Source organism: Dipodomys merriami, unplaced genomic scaffold (assembly GCF_024711535.1).
Source record: "Dipodomys merriami isolate MVZ:Mamm:240054 unplaced genomic scaffold, mDipMer1.0.p SCAF_96, whole genome shotgun sequence".
NCBI classification, from domain to species: domain Eukaryota; kingdom Metazoa; phylum Chordata; class Mammalia; order Rodentia; family Heteromyidae; genus Dipodomys; species Dipodomys merriami.
The window spans coordinates 1,350,179-1,361,487 of NW_027206579.1; positions in this window are offsets into that span (position 1 = coordinate 1,350,179).

Here is an 11,309-nt window from a genome sequence, read left to right on the forward strand (position 1 = left end):
GTTACGATTAATGTTAGGGTTAGGCTTATGATTAGGGTTAGTGTGAGGGTGAGGATTAGGGTTAGGTTTAGGAGTAGGATTAGGTTTAGGATTAGGGTGAGTGTGAGGGTTACGGTTAGGGTTAGGGATAGGCTTAGGATTAGGCTGAGGGTGAAGGTGTGGGTTAGGGTTAGGATGAGGTTTAGGGTTATGTGGAGGGTTAGGATGAGGGTTAGGGTTAGGATTAGGGGTAGGATGAGGGTGATTGTGTGTGTTAGGTTTAGGTTTAGGGTTAGGCTTAGGGTTATTATGAGGGTGAGTTTGAGTATTAGGGTTAGTGTTAGGGTGAGGGTTTGGGTAAGGGTTAGGAGGAGGGTTAGGAAAAGGGTTAAGGTAAGGATTAGTGTTTGGTGAGGGCTAGGGTGAGGGTGAGGTTTATGGTTAGGTTTGGAGTGAGGATTAGGTTTAGGGTAAAGGTGAGAATTAGGGTTCGGTTTAAGATTAGGGTTAGGTTGAGGGTTAGGGTAAGGGTTATGGTGAGGGTGAGGGTTAGGGTTAGGTTGAGGGTTAGGGTTGGGATTAGGGTTAGGGTGAAGGTTAGGGTGAGGGTTAGGTTTAGTGTTAGGATGAGGGTTAGGCTTAGGATTAAGGTTTTGGTGAGTGATAGGGTGAGGGTGAGGTTTAGAGTTAGGGTTAGTGTGAGGTTTAGGGTTAGGGTTAGTGTTAGGGTTAGGGTGAGGGTGAGGTTTAGGGTTAGAGTTAGGTTTATGGTGAGGCTGAGTTTGAGGGTTAGTGTTAGTGTTAGTTTTAGGGTTAGGTTGAGTGTGAGGGTTAGGCTTAGGGTTAGGATTATATTTAGGGTAAGGGTTAGGCTTAGTGTGAGCGATATGGTTAGGGTTAGGGTTCGACTGAGGGTGAGGGTGTGGGTGAGTTTTAGGTTTAGGGTGAGTGTGAGGGTTACGGTTAGGTTGAGAGTTAGGGTTAGAGTTAGGGTTAGGGTGAGGGTTAAGGTTAGGGTTAGGGTGAGGGTAAGGATGAGGACTAGGGTTAGTATTAGGGTTAGGGTGAGGGATAGGGTTGGGTGAGGTTTAGGGATAGGGTTAGCGTGAGGTTTAGGTTTACGGTGATGGTTAGGGTTAGTGTGAGTGTTAGTGTTAGTGTTAGGGTTATTGTTAGGGTTAGGGTAAGTGTTAGGGTGAGGGTTAGCTTTTTGGTGATTGGTTATGGTTAGGTTGAGGGTTAGGGTTATGGTTAAGGTTATTGTTAGGTTTAGGGTTACGGTTATGGTGACGGTGAGTGAAAGGGTTATGGTTAGTGTTAGGATGAGGTTTAGGTTTAGGGTTAGGGATAAATTTAGGGTTAGGGTGACAGTGATCTCACTGTTAGGGTTTGTGATAGGGATAGGGTTAGGGTGAGGGTTAGGGTTTGTCTTAGTCTTCGGCTTAGGCTTAGGCCGAGCATGAGGGTGAGGGTTAGGGTTAGGCTGATGGTTCTGTTTAGGATTAGTGTTATTGTTAGTGTTAGGGTTAGAGTTACGGTGAGGGTGAGGGTGCAGGTGAGGGTTAGGGTTAGGGTTAGGTTGAGTGTGAGGTTTAGGGTTAGATTTAGGGTTAGTGTTAGGATAAGGTTTAGTGTTAGAGTTAAAGTTAGGGTGAGGCTGAGGGTGAGGTTTACTGTTAGGATTAATGTTAGTGTTAGGCTTCTGGTGAGGGTAAGGTTGAGTGTGAGGGTTAGGGTTAGGGTTAGGAGTAGGATTAGGGTTAGGATTAGGGTGAGTGTGAGGGTTATGGTTAGGGTTTGGGAAAGGCTTAGGGTTAGGCTGAGGTTGAGGGTTAGTGTTAGTGTTAGCATGAGGTATAGGGTTAGGGTTAGGGTTAGTGTGAGAGTTAGTGTTAGGGTTAGGTTTAGGATTAGCCTGAGGGTGAGGGTGAGGGTTAGGTTTAGGTTGAGGGTTACGGTTGTGGGGAGGTTTAGGATGAGTGTTAGGGTTAGGATTAGGGTTAGGTTGAGGGTGAGTGTGTGTGTTAGGTTTAGTTTTAGGGTTAGGCTGAGGGTGAGTTTGAGGCTTAGGGTTAGGCTGAGGGTGAGGGTTAGGGTAAGGGTTAGGGGGAGGGTTAGGAAGTGGGTTAGGGTAAGGATTAGTGTTTGGTGAGGGCTAGGGTGAGGGTGAGGTTTAGGGTTAGGTTTGGAGTGAGGGTTAGGGTTAGGGTAAGTGTGAGAATTAGGGTTCAGTTTAAGTTTAGGGTTACGTTGACGGTTAGGGTAAGGGTTATGGTGAGGGTGAGGGTTAGGGTTAGGTTGAGGTTTAGGGTTCAGATTAGGGTTGGGGTGAATGTGACGGTGAGGGTTAAGTTTAGTGTTAGGGTGAGGGTTAGAATGAGGGTTAGGCTTAGGATTAAGGTTTTGGTGAGTGCTAGAGTGAGGGTGAGGTTTAGGGTTAGGATTAGGGTGAGGTTTAGGGTTAGGGTTAGTTTTAGGGTTAGGGTGAGGGTGAGGTTTAGGGTTAGAATTAGGGTTAGGGTGAGGCTGAGTTTGAGAGTTAGTCTTAGTGTTAGTGTTAGATTTAGGGTTAGGGTGAGGGTTAGGTTGAGTGTGAGGGTTAGGCTTAGGGTTAGGATTATATTTAGGGTAAGGGTTAGGGTGAGTGTGAGCAATAGGGTTAGGGTTAGGGTTAGGCTTAAGATTAGACTGAGGGTGAGGTTTAGGTTTAGGGTGAGTGTGAGGGTTACGGTTAGGTTGAGAGTTAGGGTTAGAGTTAGGGTTAGGGTGAGGGTTAAGGTTAGGGTCAGGGTGAGGGTAAGGATGAGGACTAGGGTTAGGATTAGGGTTAGGGTGAGGGCTAGGGTGAGTTTGAGGGTTAGGGTTAGTGTTAGATTAAAGGGTTAGGCTTAGGTTTAAGGTGAGGATTAGGTTGAGGGTTAGAGTTACAGTGAAGGTGAGGATTAGGGTTAGGGTGAGGGTTAGGGTTAAGGTTAGGCTTAGCCTTAGGCTTAGGCTTAGGCCAAGCATGAGGGTGAGGGTGAGGGTTCGGTTCAGGGTGAGGGTTAGGGTTAGGTTGAGAGTTAGGTTGAGGTTTAGGGTTAGGGATAGGGTTAGGTGTAGGATTACGGTTAGGGTGAGTGTGAGTGTTAGGATTAGGGTTAGGGTTAGGCTTAGAGTTAGGATGAGGTTTAGGGATAGGGTTTCGTTTAGGGTGAGGTTGAGGCTGAGGATTAGGTTAAGTTTAGGGTTAGGTTTAGGGGTAGTGTTAGTCTTAGGGTTAGGGTTAGGGTTAGGGTGAGGGTGATGTTTAGATATAGGGTTAAGGGGAGGGATAGGGTGAGGGTTAGGGTTAGGGGTACTGTTAGGTTTAGGTTGAGGGTGAGGGTTAGGTTGAGGTTTAAGGTTAGGGTTAGGGTTAGGGTCAGTGTGAGGGATAGTGTTAGTGCTAGGGTTAGTGTTAGGGTGAGGGTAAGTGTTAAGGTGAGGTTATGGTTTAGGGTGACAGTTAGGGTTAGGGTTATTGTTAGGTTTAGGTTTAGGGTTATGGTTACAGTGAGGGTGAGGGTGATGGTTAGGTTTAGGGTTATTTTGAGGTTTAAGGTTTGGGTTAGGGTTAGATTTAGGGTTAGGGTGAGGGTGAGGTTTAGGGTTAGGGTGACGCTTAGGGTTAGGGTTAGGATGAGAGTTAGGGGGAGGGTAAGGATTAGTGTTAGGGTTAGGGATAGGATTAGGGTTAGGGTTAAGGTGAGGGTTAGTGTGTTTGTTAGGTTTAGATCTAGGGTTAGGCTTATGTTTAGGCTGAGGGTGAGCGTGATATTTAGGGTTAGGGTTAGGGTTAGGGATAGGGGGAGGGTTAGGATTAGGGTTAAGTTTAGGATTAGGGTTAGAGCAAGGGCTAGGGTGAGGGTGAGGTTTAGGGTTAGAGTTAGGGTGAGGTTTATGGTTAGGGTTAGGGTTAGGGTGAAGGTGAGGTTTAGGGTTAGATTTAGGGTTAGGGTGAGGCTGAGAGTGAGGGTTAGGTTTAGGGTTAGTTTGAGGTTTAGGGTTTGGGTTAGGGTTAGAGTTAGGGTTAGGGTAAGGGTGAGGTTTAGGTTTAGAGTTAGTGTTAGGGTGATGCTTAGGGATAGGGTTAGGCTGAGAATTAGGGGGAGGGCAAAAGGTTTAGTGTTAGGTTTAGGGATAGGATTAAGCTTAGGGTTAGGGTGAGGGTCAGTGTGTTTGTTAGAGTTAGGTCTGGGGTTAGGCTTAGGTTTAGGCTGAGGGTGAGGGTGATGGTTAGGGTTAGGGTTAGGGTTAGGGTTAGGGTTAGGGTTAGGGGGAGGATTAAGATTAGGGTTAGGGTTAGGATTAGGGATAGGGCCAACGCTAGGTTGAGGGTGAGGTTTAGGGTTAGAGTTAGGGTGAGGTTTATGGTTAGGGTTAGGGTTAGGGTGAGGGTGAGGTTTAGGGTTATATTTAGAGTTAGGGTGAGGCTGAGGGTGAGGGTTAGGGTTAGGGTTAGTGTTAGGTTTAGGTTTAGGGTTTGGGTGAGGTTTAGGGTGAGGTTTAGTTTTAGGGTTAGGGTTAGGCTGAGGGTGAGGTTCTGGGTTAGGGTGAGGATGAGGGTTAGGGTTAGGGTGAGGGCTAGGGTTGGATGAGGGTTCGGGATAGGGTTAGTGTGAGGTTTAGGGTTAGGGTGATGGTTAGGGTTAGTGTGATGGTTAGTGTTAGGTTTAGGGTTATTTTTAGGGTTAGGGTAAGTGTTATGGTGAGGGTTAGCTTTAGGGTGAGTGTTATGGTTAGGGTGAGGGTTAGGGTTATGGTTAAGGTTGTTGTTAAGTTTCGGGTTAGGGTTAAGGTTACTGTGTTGGTGAGGGTGTGGGTTACGGTTTGGGTTAGGATGAGGTTTAGGTTTAGGGTTAGGGATAGAATTAGGGTTAGGGTGACAGTGAGGTTTAGGGTTAGAGTTAGGGTTTGTGATAGGGTTAAGGTTAGGGTGAGGTTTAGGGTTAGGCTTAGGCTTAGGCTTACGCCCAGCATGAGTGTGAGGGTTAGGTTTAGTGTGATGGTTCTGATTAGGATTAGTGTTATTGTTAGTGTTAGGGTCAGAGTTATAGTGAGGGTGAGGGTGCAGGTGAGGGTGAGGGTTAGGGTTAGTGTGGGGTTTACTGTTAGGGTTAGGGTTAGGGTTAGGTTGAGGGTCAGGTTTAGGGTTAGATTTAGGGTTAGTGTTAGGATAAGTTTTAGTGTTAGAGTTAGGGTTAGGGTGAGGCTGAGGGTGAGGGTTAGGGTTAGATTTAGGGTTAGTATTAGGATAAGTTTTAGTGTTAGAGTTAGGGTTAGGGTGAGGCTGAGGGTGAGCGTTAGGTTTAGAATTAATGTTAGGATTAGGCTTATGGTGAGGGTTAGGTTGAGGGTGAGGTTTAGGGTTAGGGTTAGGAGTAGGTTTAGGGTTAGGATTAGGGTGAGTGTGAGGTTTTGGGTTAGGGTTAGGGATAGGCTTAGGTTTAAGGTGAGGTTGAGGGTTAGGGTTAGGGTTAGCGTGAGGTATAGGGTAAGGGTTAGGGTGAGTGTGAGGGTTAGGGTTAGGGTTAGGCTTAGGATTAGGCTGAGGGTGAGGGTGTGGGTTAGGGTTAGGATGAGGTTTAGGGTTATGGGGAGGGTTATTATGAGGGTTAGGGTTAGGATTAGGGTTAGGATGAGGGTGATTGTGTGTGTTAGGGGTAGGTTTAAGGTTAGGCTTAGGGTTAGTCTGAGGGTTAGTTTGAGGGTTAGGGTTAGAGTTAGGGTGAGGGTTAGGGTAAGGCTTAGGGGCAGGGTTAGGAAGAGGGTTAGGGTAAGATTTAGTGTTTGGTGAGGGCTAGGGTGAGGGTGAGGTTTAGGGTTAGGTTTGCAGTGAGGGTTAGGTTTAGGGTAAGGGTGAGAATTAGGGTTGGGTTTAAGTTTAGGGTTAGGTTGAGGGTAAGGGTAAGGGTTACGGTGAGGATGAAGGTTAGGGTTAGGTTGAGGTTAGGGTTCGGATTAGGGTTAGGTTGAAGGTGACGGTGAAGGTTAGGTTTAGTGTTAGGGTGAGGGTTAGGATGAGGGTTAGGCTTAGGATTAAGGTTTTGGTGAGTGCTAGGGTGAGGGTGAGTTTTAGGGTTAGGGTTAGGGTGAGGTTTAGGGTTAGGGTTAGTGTTAGGGTTAGGGTGAGTGTGAGGTTTAGGGTTAGAGTTAGGGTTAGGTTGAGGCTGAGTTTGAGGGTTAGTGTTAGTGTTAGTGTTAGTGTTAGGGTTAGGATGAGGTTTAGGTTGAGTGTGAGGGTTAGTCTTAGCGTTAGGATTATTTTTAGGGTCAGGGTTAGGGTGAGTGTGAGCTATATGTTTAGAGTTAGTGTTAGGCTTAAGGTTAGACTGAGGGTGAGGTTGGGGGTGAGGTTTAGGTTTAGGGTGAGTGTGAGGGTTACGGTTAGGTTGAGAGTTAGGGTTAGAATTATGGTTAGGGTGAGGGTTAAGTTTAGGGTTAGGGTGAGGGCAAGGATGAGGATTAGGGTTAGGATTAGGGTTAGGGTGAGGGCTAGGGTGAGGTTGATGTTTAGGGTTAGTGTTAGATTAAGGTTTAGAGTTAGGGTGAGGATTAGGTTGAGGGTTAGGGTTAGAGTGAGGGTGAGGATTAGGGTTAGGCTGAGGGTTAGGTTTAGTATTAGGGTTAGCTTGAGTGTGAGTATTAGCATTAGGGTTAGGGTTAGGGTTAGGATTAGTGTTATAGTTAGGGTTAGTGTTAGAGTTATTGTGAGGGTGACGGTGAGGGTGAGGGTTAGGTTTAGGGTTAGGTTGAGGTTTAGGGTTAGGGTTTAAGATTAGGGTTAGGGTGAGGGTGTGGTTTAGGGTTAGATTTAGGGTTAGTTGGGGGGTTAGGTCGAGGGTGTGGGTTAGGTTTACTTTTAGGATTAAGGTTAGGCTGAGTGTTAGGTTGAAGTTTAGGGTTACGGTTAGGTTTAGGTTTAAAATTAGGGTGAGGGTGAGGGTGAGTGTGAGGGTTAGGGTTAGGGTTAGGCTTAGGCTTAGCGTGAGGATTAGGGTTAGTGTTAGAGTAAGGTTTAGGGTTAGGGTTAGGATTAGGGTGAGGATTAGGATGAGGGATAGTGTTACGGTGAGAGTTAGGTTTAGCGTTAAGGTTAGGGTTAGGGTTAGGTTTAGGTTGAGGTTGAGTGTTAGCATTAGGGTTAGGTTAGGGTTAGGGTTAGGTTTAGCGTTAGGATTACTGTTATTGTTAGGGTTAGGGTTAGAGTTATGGTGAGGGTGAGGGTCAGGGTGAGTGTTAGGATTTGGTTGAGGTTTAGGTTGAGGCTTAGTGTTAGGGTTAGTGTTGAGGTTAGGATTAGGTTAGGGTGAGCCTGAGTGTGAGGTTTAGGGTTAGGCTTAGGCTTAGGCTTAGGGTTAGGCTGATGGTGACGGTGGGGGTGAGGATTAGGGTTAGGGTGATTGTTACACTTAGGGTTCAGGTGAGGGTTAGTTTTAGGATTAGGGTTAGAGTTAGGGTTAAGGTGAGGTTGAGGTTTAGCTGTAGAGTTAGGGGTAGGGGGAGGGTTAGGTTTAGAGTGAGGGTTAGGGTGAGGGTGAAGGTAAGGGTAAAGTTGAGGGTTAGGCTGAGGGTGAGGGTTACGGGAAGGGTGAGGTTTAAGGTTAGGGTGAGTGTTAGGGTTAGGAATAGGGTGAGGGTGAGGGTTAGATTGAGGATTAGTTTTAGGGTTAGTGTGAAGTTTAGGGTGAGGATGAGGTTTAGGGTTAGGGCGACGTCTACGGAAAGGGTGAGTTTTAGGGTTAGTGTTAAGGTGAGATTTATGGTTAGGGTAATGTTTAGGGTTAGTGTGAGGTTTAGTGTTAGGGTTAGGGTTAGTGTTAGGGTGAGGGTAAGCGTTATGTTGAGGGTTAGGGTGAGGGTTAGGGTTAGGGTTAGGGTTATTGTTAGTGTTAGGGTTAGGGTTAAGGTTATGGTAAGGGTGAGGGTGAGGGTTAAGATTAGGGCAAGGATGAGGTATAGTTATAGGGTTAGCGTTAGGGTTTGGTTCAGGTTGAGTTTAGTGTTAGCGTTAGGGTTAGGGTGTGGCAGAGGGTGAGAGTTAGGGTTAGGATTAATGTTAGGGTTAGGCTTATGGTGAAGATTAGGTTGAGTGTGAGGGTTAGAGTTAGGGTTAGGCGTAGGATTAGGGTTAGTGTTAGGGTGAGTGTGAGGGTTAGGGTTAGGGTTAGGGATAGGCATAGGGTTAGGCTGAGGTTGAGGTTGAGGGTTAGTTTTAGGGAGAGTTTTAGGGTTAGGGTTAGGGTGAGTGTGAGGGTTAGGTTTAGGGTTAGGCTTAGGGTTAGGCTGAGGGTGAGGTTGATGGTAAGTTTTAGGGTTAGGGTGAGGGTTAGGGTAAGGGTTAGGGGGAGGGTGAGGAAGAGGGTTAGGGTTAGGATTAGGGTTGGGTGAGGGCTAGGGTGAGGTTGAGGTTTAGGTTTAGGTTTCGGGTGAGGTTTAGGGTTAGGGTTATGGTGAGAGTTAGGGTTCGGTTTAAGTTTAGGGTTAAGTTGAGTGCTAGGCTAAGGTTTTCTGTGAGGGTGAGTGTGAGGGTTAGGTTGAGGGTTAGGATTCAAATTAGGGTTAGGGTGAGGGTGAGGGTGAGGTTAAGTTTAGTGTTAGGCTGTGGGTTAGTTTGAGGGTTAGAGTTAGTATTAGGGTTAGGTTGAGGGCTAGGGTGAAGGTGAGGTTTAGGGTTAGGTTTAGGGTGAGGTTTAGGGTTAGGGTTAATGTTAGGGTCAAGGCTGAGTTTTAGATTTAGAGTTAGGGTTAGGGTGAGGCTGAGGTTGAGGGTTAGGTTTAGAATTAGTGTTAGATTTATGGTTAGGTTGAGGTTGAGGGTTAGGCTTAGTGTTAGGATTAGGTTTAGGGTAAGGGTTAGGGTGAGTGTGTGCGTTAGGGTTAGGGTTAGGGTTAGGCTTAGGGTTAGGCTGAGGGTGAGGTTGAGTGTGAGGCTTAAGGTTAATGTGAGGGTTAGGGTGAGAGTTAGGGTTCGGTTATGTTTAGGGTGAGGGTGAGGGTTAGGGTCAGGGTTACGATGAGCTTGAGGTTTATGGTTAGGTTGAGAGTTAGGGTTAGGGTTAGGGTCAGGGTGAGGGTTAAGTTTAGGTTTAGGGTGAGGTTTAAGGATAGGATTAGGCTTAGGGTGAGGGCTATGGTGAGGGTGAGGGTTATGTTTAGGGTGAGGTTTAGGGATAGGGTTAGTATGAGGGTTAGGGTAAGTTTGAGGTTTAGGGTTAGATTTAGGGTTAGTTGGAGGGTTACGTCGAGGGTTAGGGTTAGGGTTAGTTTTAGGGTTAAAGATGGGGTGAAGGTTAGGTTGAGGTTTAGGGTTGTGGTTAGGGTTAGGGTTAGGATTAGGGTGAGGATGAGGGTGAGTCTGAGGGTTAGGGTTAGGGTTTGGGTTAGGCTTAGGTTTAAGCTGAGGGTGAGGGTGGGGGTGAGGATTAGGTTTAGGGTGATGGTTACGGTTAGTGTTAGGGTGAGTGTTAGGATGAGGGTTAGAATTAGGATTAGGGTTAGGGTGAGGTCTAGGGTGAGGGTGAGTGTTAGGTTTAGTGTAATGTTTAGGTTTATGTTTAGGGTGAGGGTTAAGATGAGGTTTAGGGTTAGGGTGAGGTTTAGGGTGAGGATGATGGTAAGGGTAAAGGTGAGGTTTAGGCTGAGGGTGAGGGTTAAGTGAAGGGTGAGGGTTAGGGTTAGGTTTAGGGTTAGGGTGAGGTTTAGATTGAGGATTAGTGTTAGGGTTAGTGTGAGGTTTAGGGTGAGGATGAGGGTTAGGATTAGGGTTAGGGTTAGGGTGAGGTTTAGGATTAGGGTGAGGTTTAGGGTTAGTGTGAGGGTTAGTGTGAGGTTTATGGTTAGATTTAGGGTGAGATTTAGTGTTAGGGTGAGGGTTAGGTTTAGGGTGAGGGTTATGGTTAGGGTGTGGGTTAGGGTTTTTGTTAGGGTTATTGTTAGGTTTAGGGTTATGGTTAGGTTGAGTGTAAGGGTTACGGTTAGGGTTAGGGTTAGCCGTAGTTTTAGGCTGCGGGTTTGGGTGAGAGTGAGGGTTAGGTTTAGTTTGAAGGTAACGGTTAGGGTTAGGTTTAGTGTTAAGGATATGGTTAGAGGTATTGTTAGGGTGAGGGTGAGGTTTAGGCGTAGGGTTAGTTTTAGACTGAGGTTTAGGGTGAGTATTAGGGTTAGGGTGATGGTTAGGGTAGGGGTGACGGTAAGGGTAAACATGAGGGTTAGGTTGAGGGTGAGGGTTACGGTAAGGTTGACTATTAGGGTTTAGTTGAGTGTTAGGTTTAGGGTTAGGGTGCGAGTTAGGGTTTGCGTTAAGTTTAGGGTTAGGGTGAGGTTTAGATTAAGGATTACAGTGAGGGTGAGGGTTAGGGTTATTTTGAGGGTTAGGGTTAGGATTAGGGTTAGGGTTAGGGTGAGGTTTAGGGTTAGTGTTAGGGTGAGGGTAAGGAAGAAGTATTGGGTTAGAATTAGGGTTAGGGTGAGGCCTAGGGTGAGGATGAGGTTTAGGGTTAGGATTAGGGTGACGTTTAGGGTTAGGGTTATTGTTAGGGTGAGGGTCAGGTTCAAGTGTAGGGTTAGTGTTAGGGTTAAGGTTAGGGTGAGCGTTAGGTTGAGGTTTAGGGTTAGGGTTAGGATTAGGGTTAGGGTGAGGGTTAGGGTTAGATTGAGGATTAGTGTTAGGGGTAGTGTGAGGTATAGTGTGAGGCTGAGGGTTAGGGTTAGGGTAAGAGCTAGGATGAGGCTGAGGGTTAGGGTTAGTGTTAGGGTGAGGTTTAGGGTTAGGGTTATGTTTAGGGTTAGTGTGAGGGTTAGTTTTATGGTGACGGTTAGTGTTAGGGTGAGGGTTAGGGTCAGGGTGACGGTTATTTTTAGGGTGAGGGTGAGGGTTAGAGTTAGGTTTAGGATTATTGATAGGGTTCGGGTTAGGTTGAGGGTGAGATTTAGGGTTAGAGTTAAGGTTAGTGTAAGGGTTAGGGTTAGGTTTAGGCTTAGGCTTATGCTTAGGCCGAGCATCAGGGTGAGGGTTAGGGTTCGGAATAGGGTGAGGGTTAAGGTTAGGGTTAGGGTAAGTGTTAGCATGAGGTTTAGGGTTAGGATTAGGGTTAGAGTGAGGGCTAGGGTGAGGGTTAGTGTGAGGTTTAGGTTTAGGGATGTGGATAGGTTTAGAATTAGTGTTTGGGTGTGGGTGAGTGTGAGGATTAGGGTTAGGGTAAGGGTTAGGGTGAGCGTTAGGGTTCGGTTTAAGTTTAGGGTCAGGGTGACTTTTAGGGTAAGTGTTACGGTGATGGTGAGTGTTAGGGTTAGGTTGAGGGTTAGGG